This window comes from Belonocnema kinseyi, chromosome 7 (genome assembly GCF_010883055.1).
Source record: "Belonocnema kinseyi isolate 2016_QV_RU_SX_M_011 chromosome 7, B_treatae_v1, whole genome shotgun sequence".
Taxonomy (NCBI): domain Eukaryota; kingdom Metazoa; phylum Arthropoda; class Insecta; order Hymenoptera; family Cynipidae; genus Belonocnema; species Belonocnema kinseyi.
In genome coordinates, this window is record NC_046663.1 from 118,455,229 (window position 1) to 118,467,303 (window position 12,075).

General features: G+C 34.3%; 1 protein-coding gene across 1 annotated transcript in view; it reads left to right on the plus strand.

Moving 5' to 3' along the window:
* Positions 1-2,493: 2,493 nt before the first annotated feature.
* Positions 2,494-12,075, plus strand: part of LOC117177406 (glucose transporter type 1) — a 583,769-nt gene continuing 574,187 nt past the window's right edge. The window contains exon 1 of the mRNA XM_033368061.1: positions 2,494-2,846. The gene's annotated coding sequence lies outside the window, so the exon portion shown is untranslated. The remainder of the gene's footprint in view (positions 2,847-12,075) is intronic.

The window sequence follows — 12,075 nt, forward strand, 5'->3', positions numbered from 1 at the left end:
TGCGAAATCTATCACCTATTTTGATGTTAGTTACATTTAATATAGATAAAGCCTTATGAAGGGGAAAGACCAGGATCTAAAATTTTCAAAATCACCCTGACGCTATGGATGACCTCCAGAGGGGCATTTGTGGTTATTCTACACATTTTTTTGGTGCATATTTTATTTGATGAATTCACATATCTAGGGACCATCTTTTAAAATAAAATTACAATTACGCGGAAAATTAAATTAAGCTGCCTTTTGGTGCCATAATCATATTATTGCAGGCAAAAATTAGAATTTACGACACTCGTTAACCGAGTGTTGTAACAAAGTTGAAATATTAGTTGTTTGAAGGTGATTGTACTAAAACAGTATAGTTTATATGCCGAAAAATATCAAAATATTGCATTATTTTGTTACTTAAATTGTTGTTAACCATTATTAAATATTATTGGATTACTCAATGTAATAACTAGGTGTCATTGGGAATATGGCCGATTTGCTACGCTAATCCTCGCAAAATTATTTTTATGTCATTATTTATTAATGACCATATACAAAAATAGAGATTAACAATTTTGGCACACTAATCCAAATTTAGGATAGGCAAGAGGCTTAGTTCTCACAGGAATTAAGATGTGTTAAGGTCAGTAAGCTCACGTAGGTTCGAATTCGGTGCAACGTTTTCGAATCTTAATATGATGTTAGAAGCGTGCTATATGTATCGTAGTTATGTGTGCAGAGGTCTATAATTGTCTGCATAAACAAATATCAATTAAGTAAAATAATATTATTTAAAGAATGATTTTTTCAGACGTATTCAATCGGATAACTGGAGGCCGTTCTACGGATAGAAACGGATTTTCAAGCGCATTACAATTTCAAGATATAATGACGGATACAGAGTTATTGATATGGACGCAAAATGCCAATTAAATCGGATGCAAAATGTCTATCCGTTCAAATCAGCTGTTTTCTATCCGATTAAATACTTTTACTTCCAGGATAAGAGTCTGAAATTTTTTTTAGGGTACATGCGAGATTGTAACGCAATCAAATCTTGTAGACAAACTTACTAGTATATAGTGAATTTTACATGCCAAACAAACGTAAAGGAAGAAAGACGAACTTTTATGATTACTTTATGTGTAATTCCGTCGAAAATATTTGGTTATGTGACAGCCTGGATAGGAATGAGATTGGATGGATCCTGTTTGAAGATCTGAAAACTTTTGAGCTTTTGTTAAAACTATAACCGAATCAGACACAAATTGCTTGGTCGCAAACCTTCGAGTGTCAAGTATTTTACACACCCTTAAATTATTACTAATTAACATTAAAATTTTACTGTATGATTTGACTACCGAGACGTCAAAAACAACCGGCGTGAGTCTTATTTTGCTACTTGACTCTCTCCGTTCTCTGCGTTTCCTCGGCAGCTACAACCGCTTCGCTTAATAAACTAATTGATAGATTGAGCAGATAGATAGATTGTAAAGTCCCGGAAGAGCAGGATTCGAAAGGATAGAATAATAATTAAAAACCTTTGATCTTTTCTACAGATCTAAAAAAATCTGATTTTAAAACCACCGACTGAACCCTATAGAAACAGATAGACCCCTATTGGGTTGTAACTGTTCCTATTATGACAGGGAATCTGAACACAGCCAGGCCTAGTGCTCCTCAATATCCTGCGCGCTCCAGGTGCATCTCTCTTCCTCTCATCAAGGGATCAGCGATCGGGAGATGCGCGCGCAGGTCACTGTGTGAAGGGTGCGTGTATGCACAAGTGCGCCTATCTCGTGGCACGCTCTACTGCTATGTAGGGATGCAGCCACATTACCCTAGGGGTAGAAAAGGGAATTGAAGGGGATGAGAGTGGGTGAAAGGGGGTAATAGCGAGTGAATCTAGAGTGAGAGAGAAGAAAATAGAAATGAATTAGAGTGTGGGAGAGAGAGGGGGATCAGAGTGGTGGTGGCAGTAGCGGCTGGCTATTGATTTCAAGGGTTTCCTTAGCCTCTCGCCTTGCTGCGGTGTGCCTGTCGGCTTCAGGTCACACCATAGGGTTCCCGGTACCCGCGACTAAGCACGAGATTCCGCGCCTTACCCTAACCCACACGGAGACTTTTATATGTCCGTAACCCCCTTCTTGAGTCTCAAGATTCGCAAACTACCGAAAACATTTTGGACTATCAATCGATCTCAATTCTCGCGATGGTGACGAGCTTCCTACGGAACGGATTCACGACCCCGACCCGAGGTCATTCCAAGGGAATCTAGGTGGATCTCACTAATACGGCACTGCGCGACTCGACCCAAGCGGGGTAAGTTTGCTTGCGATACGTCGAACTGGTTACCCGTGCTGGGGCGTCTCCTATCCTATACGAGTTAAGTCTCGACCCGTTGAGACAGGGAAAAGCACACCCTGGCTCTAGAGGTTGAAGAGAGAAGGTGAAAAGAGCGGTTAAGGTAGAGGGGCTAAAAACTAAGAGAGAGAGAGAGAGACCACCGCCTTTAGGTTCGATTTGACCATCGCAGACTGCGTGTGCAACAATCCGGTGCTTGTTCTTCGCCGTCGTCGGGGTCGTGGTCGTCATCGTGTCGCGCGACTGTGTACTCGACGACGATTTCCAATGTCAATCTCTGTGGTGCCTCGCGAGTTCTGTGATCAACCCAACACCCAGTGTTCTGACAGGGGATCAACCTCATGATAATGTCCCGAGACTCTGAGTCTGTTCCTGTCACCTATCCCTCTGCCGCGGTCCCAGGTACGGTTCCTCATGCTGCCAATACCACATCCTTCACTGCCGGAATCATCTCAATCATCAAGAATTTTAACCAAACTGCCTAGCCATCCCCGGTGAGTACAATCACACTTGACTATACATAGCCCCAGGGCACAACACTTGGAAATCTACCTTGCATAGTAACCAGATAATCCCAAGGGAGGGTCTTTTTTTATAAACTAGCGAAAATACTACATCACAAAGCCGAACAAGTATAAAGAAACCTGAGTATCCAAAAAATTATCATCAATTTTTTTCCAATGGTGATTTAACAAGTGTATTGGATATTAATATTATTATAAATAAAGGGTATTTAATATTTCAAAATTCAAGACTACTTACCAATCATAGTGAAAATTTTACCGTCTAAAATTTTATCAGAATTACTTGGATTTATATCTTAATAATGGAAAGGGAAAACTCTTTTGTAAATTGTGTCACGCCAAAAAGCTAGCATGAAAATGGAATTAGACCCTGGAGTTTTTAATATAAGAAAGGTCATCTAGAGCCGCAATTCGCGTAATTGGAATGGTTAAATGGCTCTAGTGTTTAAGGGATAGGTGTAGCTGGGTCAAAAGTTTTTTCGAATTTGCATCATCAGTTTACGTCTTGTTGTTTGTAAATCATCAGATTTTGTTTTTTAATTGGCAGTCCTCGTTTCACTTTATATTTTATCAACACGAAGAGAGATCAGATTCTTTTCCCGGGTACCTTCTCAATTCTAAATGGCAAGAAATTGCGAATAATGCACGAAGGTTGAAATCATGGCTTCTTGTGTATCGCACCCCCTACACGATCCTAAGTGATACCCGCTCCTACGTGGGACAATGTTGTCCCGAATAAAGTTATGAAATGATCTCTGCGTGAGTATCTAGGGAAAGGATTATTAATTGGAGAATTTAAGTTTTGGTTTATAATAATCCTACCAAAATGAGGATCTACATTTTAGACTATAATTAAATTTTTGCGTATTCAAAAAAGTCAAACAATTAGAAATTGAGCTATTTAAAGAATTATCTTTTTAATTTGTAAAAACATTGATTCCTTCTAGCTAATAAAGTTAAAATATTGCAAGAGAAATTAATTTCTATTTTATGTAGAACTGCAATTTTTTATAGGCAATTTCTTTATTTTTAAGACGTAAATTTAATATATTCTTAAGTTTCTACTCTACACTTAAAGAAATCGTTCATGACAACATGTGGGACATTTAACTTTTCTTAGTATAGCATCTTCAATGTCTGGTACAAAATAAAAAATAAGGTTAAGGCAAATTAATAGCCATTAACTGTTAAATGTACCTTTAACTTTAAAGTATAACAATTTACTTGGAAAAATAGTCTTTGCTGTAACAGGACTTTCAAGATCATTTATTATTAAACACTATAGATGAATCTGCCTTGGAAATGTTACGTATAGCAATGTATAGCATTGTGAAACAAATTAAATTGTTTTTAGAATTATATAAATAATAATTTACATAGTATGCAGAATATGTTTAAATGTAAAATCATTTTAATCAGTTACACTTTACTCTTAGTCCGTAAAGTAATTTTGAATACCCGTCCGAGGTGTGCCAAATTTTTTAAAACCCGAAATCATTTTGAACATCACTACCACATGTGAACTGTGAATGTAATTTTAGTGACTAGTTATTGATTTCTCAGTTAACTGAAATTGATTCAAATTTATAAAGTAACTGGAAATTATGTTTTAATAATCCTGTAAAGGTGTCCAAATTTATGATATTTAAATATTCAAAATGATTAAATTTTTTACATTTTTAATGTAAAAATATTAAAATTTCAAATTGAAAGTTTACAGTTTTAAAAGATTTATGCCATTTATACCATTTTAATTTTATTAAGCAATATTATTGATTAAAATTGTAAAAGAATACGTCTGGTAATTTAACTGGAATTTTTTCACTGATTCAAATTAAGAAAATATTCCGCAGTATTTTTATTTGATCTAAAGTTTAATGAAAAAATATTCTGTTAAAAAAAAGCTGCTATAAAACCGACTTTCAATGTCCATTTTATAATTTAGGATTAATTTTAAGTGTTGCTCTCTTCAAATTTGAATAAGTATACAAAAGTGTGTAACTAAATTAAATCCTTAAGGGCATGTGACACAGCTAAATACCTATATTATCGACCTCACTTTTTCAGTTCACTGAATGTTTTTTTTTAACCTAAGAACTTTTTTTGTAAATAAAATATCGAGTTGAAACTTTGGAAAACGTATTAGAGTACAATAAAGGACGTTTAGGTACTGCATTTTGGTAGGAACTTCACTGAAAATTATTTTATCTTTTTTCTGAACATCGACATTTTTTTAACGTTCGAACTTTTTTTATACATAAAATATCGGTCTCGAACTTTGAGAAATGCAAGAGCCGAAAGAAAACTACGTTTAAGTACACATCTTAATAATAAAAGAAGTAAAAAAAATATATTTCAACTATCAATTCCATCAGAATCAGCCGGTAACGTTGTACATGGAAATACGAACTTTGGCGGCCACTAGACGAGGCTCTAGAGGGTTCGTATTTTCGTGTACAACGTTACCGACTGATGCTGATGGAATTGATAGTTGAAATTTTTTCTGTACATATTTTATTGTTAAGCTTTGTACTTAAACGTAGTTTTCTTTCAGCTCTTGCATTTTTCAAAGTTTGAGACCGATATTTTACGTATAAAAAAAGTTCAAACGTTCAAAAAATGTCGAGGTTCAGAAAAAAGATCAAATAATATTCAGTGAAGTTCCTACCAAAGTGCAGTACCTAAACGTACTTTATTGTACTCTAATACATTTTCCAAAGTTTCAGCTCGATATTTTATTTACAAAAAAAGTTCTTAGGTTCAAAAAAATATTCAGTGAGCTGATAAAGTGAGGTCGATAATACAGGTATTTGGCTGTGTCACATGCCCTTAAGGATTTTCATTGATTACTCATTGAGAGTTTACACAGTAAAAAAAAAGTTCAAAATGATACCGAAATCAATATCATTTTGATATGCAACAAAAATGATACAGAATTCAAGAGCATTTTAATCGGCCAGAGTGAATGATCGAGTTTTGAGATCATAATGATCTGATTGGGGATCATGTATGAAGTAAAACCAATATGGCTGACGTTCTTAGAGTACTTTAGCTCATACACAAGCTTTTTATGGTTTCTGATGGTGCAGTGTGCTTGAAAAATTAAGAAAAAATCTAATATTAGAAAATATCACATGTTAAGTGTATAGTTGCAACTTGCGTGCAGTTAGATACCATTTTTAGGTAATGTCGTTATGACACCAGCACCAAGAACTGGCGGTCATTTTGTTTATTCTGAAAAATGAAACAAAAAATAAGATCTAATTGATCCGAATGGACAGATCATTATGATCTCGAGAGTCAAATGATCGTTGGAGCAAAATGCTCTGCAACAAAATTGGTCCTTTTTTTACTGCATACATTTACGACTGATTGCATAGTATATTAGAAAAGTTAATGACATTTCATTAAGCGTCCTTGCGATTTCGATGACTTGCTCTACTAACAATACAGTGTACGGATATGTACTATAGAAATCTAGTGAATAGTCCCATTTCTGCGTTGACATCTTCTATATACGAATAGTTTGCAATAACTATAGTTTGCCAACCATAATTTTTTAGGATATGGTACTGCTATTTTATTAGTTAGAACCTTCATTTTCTCAGTTATTGGTGCTCATTAACAGTCACTGCAACTAATGAAATTTGTGTGACAACTAATAAAATAGCATTATTAACTAATGAAATAGCAGTGCCATATCTTAATAACCAAACAGTTGTCCCAACTAAATTTTTTTTTCAGTTTATCAATATTTAAATCCATATATAGTTCACTTTCTCTTATACTGAATAACTTATACCTAATTGCTTTATAGATACTTAAAATTTAAGTGAAGAGATTAAAGGCGCAATTAGCATTTATTTGCCATCTGAACTTTTTAAAATTGACTTAATTTTTCATGCAGACAAGAGCATCTTCTCGTTTAAAGAAAACCTAGAAGAAAACAATTTTATCGGATAAAAAGAAAGTTCTAAACGTATAGTTTAAGGTGCATTTTTGGCTATGTAGCTACATATTCTTTAACTTTGCAGAGGTGAAAGGAAAATTTTATAATGTTTTTCGTGAAGATTGAAAAAATTGTTAAACCTTTCGCATACAAATGATTAAAAACATATAATATATAAGATGAAAATTGTATAAGCTAGGCACCAGAAAAAATATTTTAAAGAAATATCTTTAACAAGGATTTTAAATTGTTTCCTTGCCACTAAAATTTTATGCAACAGCAATATACATAAATAGAAAAAAAATATTAATTGCTTTTTTATACATTTTAATTTGCACCTTTATGGTATGTAAATTTTTTATTCAAAATATAATGAATTTAAGCGTATAATTTTAGTTTTTTTTTTGCAAAATATATGTAAAAAAATTGCAAAAAATGTATTTTTCCTTGAAAACTTCCTTCTCTTGGGTGCCTTTCACTGGTTTCAAGATACAATAAGAATATTAAAAATGTATTATATTGACTTGTTTTCGCAAAAATGGAAAAAAAAGAAGTACTCGTTACTTACTCCATGTAAATTCAAGTTTAGTGACTTCTCAAGTAATATTTAGGGAATAATTTTTCACCCAATAATGAACAATTCACAAAATACGTGATACATTTTTCAGGACCTTCTGACCCCCTCCCCCCTGTGCGCTACTTTTTCTATTGGTCTTATAATGGAGAATGATACTTCGTCAGACCTCCCTCCACTAAAAGTATTATGTATTTTGTGAATGACTCGTAACTATTAATTTTGACCCTCTCTGATTATTTTCTAGGACTATTGACACAAATTAACGAATGTTGCACGGAGAAAATTTGTTCATTAAAATTTATACAATTAGTTCGGTAAATGGAGGACATTGCTGCATTTAGATAAAGTTTACAATTATTTTAGGATTTAATACGATAATATACCATAATATAACGCAAAGTAATGTAAATTTTTAATAAATGAATGATATAAAGTTTATTTTTGTGTGATATTAACGATTCACTTAAAAGAAAGTATAGAGTGCAGAATCTTTCAGAGATTTTTATTTTTATTATGAGAGGAATTACACAACAGTATGCTAAAATGAGAATCTCTAGGGACGTCAACATTGTCAGGGCTGAAGCTTAAAGCCAAGTCCCCCGTACAAACTATAACATTTTTAAGATTCGGTTAATATTTTAGGACTTCAAAAAATATTCAAATATATAGATTAGTCTTACATGTTTGATTTTGTTTCTTAAATTCTAACCTAATTTAATTTGATAGATTTTACACAAATTTAAAATATTGAAAATTAAATAATTTAGAGCTTTAGGGTTACAAATTTCGGAATAAAAAAGTTAATTAATGATTTTTTTTACTGCCTCTAAATTTATTAGCCGATTCATTAATAAAATGTTAAAATAAGATATTTTGATGAACGGGGACCAGATTTTTACGGCCCTGACGTACTCGTGCTTTAAATTTTTAGCAGAGATTTTTTTCTCGATATTCTAAGTTTTAAGTTCGCCGTAAGTGGATGATGACCTTGCACAGAATCTGGTTGTAGCAAGAATTTTTGTTTGCTGACGCACGAAATTTTACATGACTGGGATGTAGAATTCATATATTGATCGGTAGACTTTCTTTTCTTTGATTGAAACTGTAGCTAACAGTTCGAATCATTTTACCTAACTGGTAGGTAATCGACATCTGATTTTACCTAACTGTCAGGTAATCTTTATTATAGTGGCGTAGCCAGGGGGTTGGGTTGGGAGCTCAAGCCCCCCCCCCCCCGAATTTAAGTTTTCATTATTCAATTCCCTTTTCCCCCACTCTTTGCCTATTTCATTTTACATGATTGAATGTGAAATTTTAATAAAATGCCGTAATGACCACCGTTTACCGAACTAAGTTATTTAAAATTTAACACACAAAGATTCTTCGTTTGTAAGTTGCATATTCTTTCAAGTATATTTATTAATTACACTGCCCTACATGAGTTTTGTTAATAAGATAGCACCTATTGTCTAGAATAGTAATTTACTCTTCATAATTGCGCACAGGTCGTATTTTTTAAACGATTTTCAAAGTGTTTTTTTTAGAATTACTTAGAATTAAATTTGTAAGAGAATTTTGGTTTGAGATTTTTAAATTTTTGTCACTGAGCAACAATATATAAACAAATAAAGTGAAAAAGTGGCCATTTCAGCTTTGTGAATTTTTATCTCAAGAAAAAATACAGAAAGACACTTACCATCAGCTGGACGTATTCAAACTCAACATTTCTCTTTACAATGCGCTATAGAATACGAATAAAGTATTATATGCAACATGTCACTACCATAAGTCTGTTTTATAGGGTCCTGAAGAAACTCTATAACTGAAAAAATGAGTTTTGCGATTTTTGGATCCTAATTAGGATTATTTTAGGATTTTTATACAAATATTTGCTCATATATATGAAATACAACTTCATAAAAAAAAATTTAGATGCTTACATACATTGTTTAAACAATTTATCATTGTTTTCCGAAATTTTCACTTAAAATAGAGATAGATGGTTGCGGTTTTTTCAAAACTTTTCCACTTTTTGTCAAATTTTCAATTAAACTTAGGTGATACTTAATTATTGTTAACAAAAATAATTGCTTTTAAAGAACTTATTACAATTGTTAATAATATTCAATTTCAATAATGGTAGAAAGTTTTTTTTTCTGAACTCTTACATTTTTGTCCACTTTTCACTAAGTCATGTAATAGTTAATGCAAGTTAAGAAACAGTCTTATTTGAAGAATTGTTTATTGTTTATAACACTATCCTTTTATCGACTAATGCTAAGAATTATTCTTTCTTCCTAAATATTTAGTTAGTCGTTGACTTTGTTGTTATAAAAAGAAAATAATAAGAAAACCTAAAAAAATAATAATTTTAAAAATAATATTGAATTGTTTCAAATACTTTTTTGGCTTTTTTATAAAAAAAAATTGAAACAAACAAGCTATTTCAGACAAGAGACAGAAACATATAATGGAATATAATATAAGGAGTAGGTGGGAGGATTAGGTCTGTAAATGATTTGTGAAAGTTTTGTTTTGAATTGCACAAAAAAGAAAGATGTTGTTTAGAATATGATTCTTCATGAGGTTTATGCATTACTTTTTCATAATTAAAAAGGCAAAGAAAAATTGAACATTTAAAAAACAGCAATTTTCTTGAACTGATCTAAGAGAAGATAGTGATAAACAATAATAAATTTAAATTTTGCAAGAAGCCGCAACTATCCAACATCAACGTCGAAGAAGATAGTACAGGCGATAATTTTCAAAATATTTGGGTCCAGCAAGATGGAGCAGCGGCTCATTACTGTAGGGAGGTTTGAGCATATTTAGATACTCAGTTCCCTCAAAGGTGGATTGGAAGAAGGGGTGAAATCGAGTGGCCGGCTAGATCTCCTGATCTGACGCCTCTCGTCTGTGTTCTTTGGGGTTATTTAAAGAGCGAAGTATACTCAACGCAACCGCAAAGCTTAGACGAATTGCAGAAACGGATTCTGCAACGGGCTACTTTGATTGATAGGGAGATGATTCGTGATGCTGTAACTCATTTTTACAATCGCATAGCTTTTTTTCAAGAAGCTCAAGGTTTTCAGTTCGAACATCTTCACATGAAGCATGAGAAGCAAGGGGAATCATGCTAATCAAGCACCCCGAAACGTTAGAGGCAATGGGACTCACGCTAATCAAGCATCCCAAAGGGAACAGAATTTACTGCGTCCACGTCGTTGTTCCTGGATAATGCTAAACGTAAACGTAAACTGTTTGGAAAGAACCCTGAAAAACCTTGAAGATCATCACCAAGATCAATACAGAGCTCACCAATGAATTTCTCCTTGAAACTTACTTCAGGAATTGCACTGACCTCTTGGAATACTTTGTTAATTTCACATAACCTCTATCTGACTTCGGTACGACCTGAGCGTAGAATTTTCCCCTCTATCGATTGCAGATGTAAAAAAGGGGGGTTTCCATTAAAAGAAACAAAGTTGACTTTCAAAAAGCCATGAAGGTCAACTTCAAGGTCAAAATGAAGTTTGCCATCGATTTTCTCGTTGAAAGTTACTTCAGGAATTACACTGACCTCTTGGAAAACTTTGTTAATTTCAAAATAACTTCTAACTGACCTTGAACGTTACAATTGACCTATGACTTGGGTACGATCTGAGCGCAGAATTTTCCGCTCTATCGATTGCAGATGTAAAAAAGGGGGTTTCCATTAAAAGAAATAAGTTGGCCTTCAAAAAGCCATGAAGGTCAACTTCAAGGTCAAAATGAAGGTGAAAATGAAGGTCACTATTGAATTCCTCGTTGAAATTTACTTCAGAAATTACCTTCACTTTTTTGAAAAATATTTTACCTGAGGAAATATCCAACCGTCCCGGGACAGTTGGATATTTCCGGGGGGATCTCGCAACCTTTGGGTGGACGTAGCGACTGAATCACGACTTGCTACATTGCTTCGATGCGAGTGTGGCCCCTGAACGGGGTTACATGGCACGGCTGCATGCTCTGTGGTGCGAGAAACATGCGGAGTTATCGCCTTTTTCGCAGCAACGTCTGCGAAACCATGCTGAACTACTCCGTAAAAGGGGCTATGTAAGCGGAACGCCTACTCTACCACAGCTGGAACAAGCCGGCAACAGAGAAAGAAAGGCGACACTAAGACCAAACGCAGGTAGGCATCCAATAGATGAGGAGCGATGCTTTACGACCCGGAGAAACATCAACACCAAGGTTTCTCTCAAGCCTAAAGATCTGGCTGAAATGGATGACGAGCTTTGTGGACATTTTTCCGGAGAATCCGACCTCTGGGCTATCAATTATTGTGTGTATACTGAGGCGAGAGCTTTGGCCGATGCGAACCGTAAAACAAAACCAACGGCTGATCATAAGACCAAAAGACGAATGCATCAACTTGCCATAAAGATAGGCTGGGCAAGACAGTACGGGTCCCGCATTCAGTGTGTGATTGACTACATCACATCTGGCAGGAATTTTACCCCCAAGGTTCGAAAGTTCGCGCGCGAACTCCGGACCCGTTATCACACACTTAACAAGTCAAAGCTGCTGATCATCAGACAGCATATTGTTGAGAAAATACGGATACTATCTGACGCTAAGAGAAGTCTAGAGCGGAGGGAGAGGTGGGTCAGAGAAAATCAACAGTTTCTCTC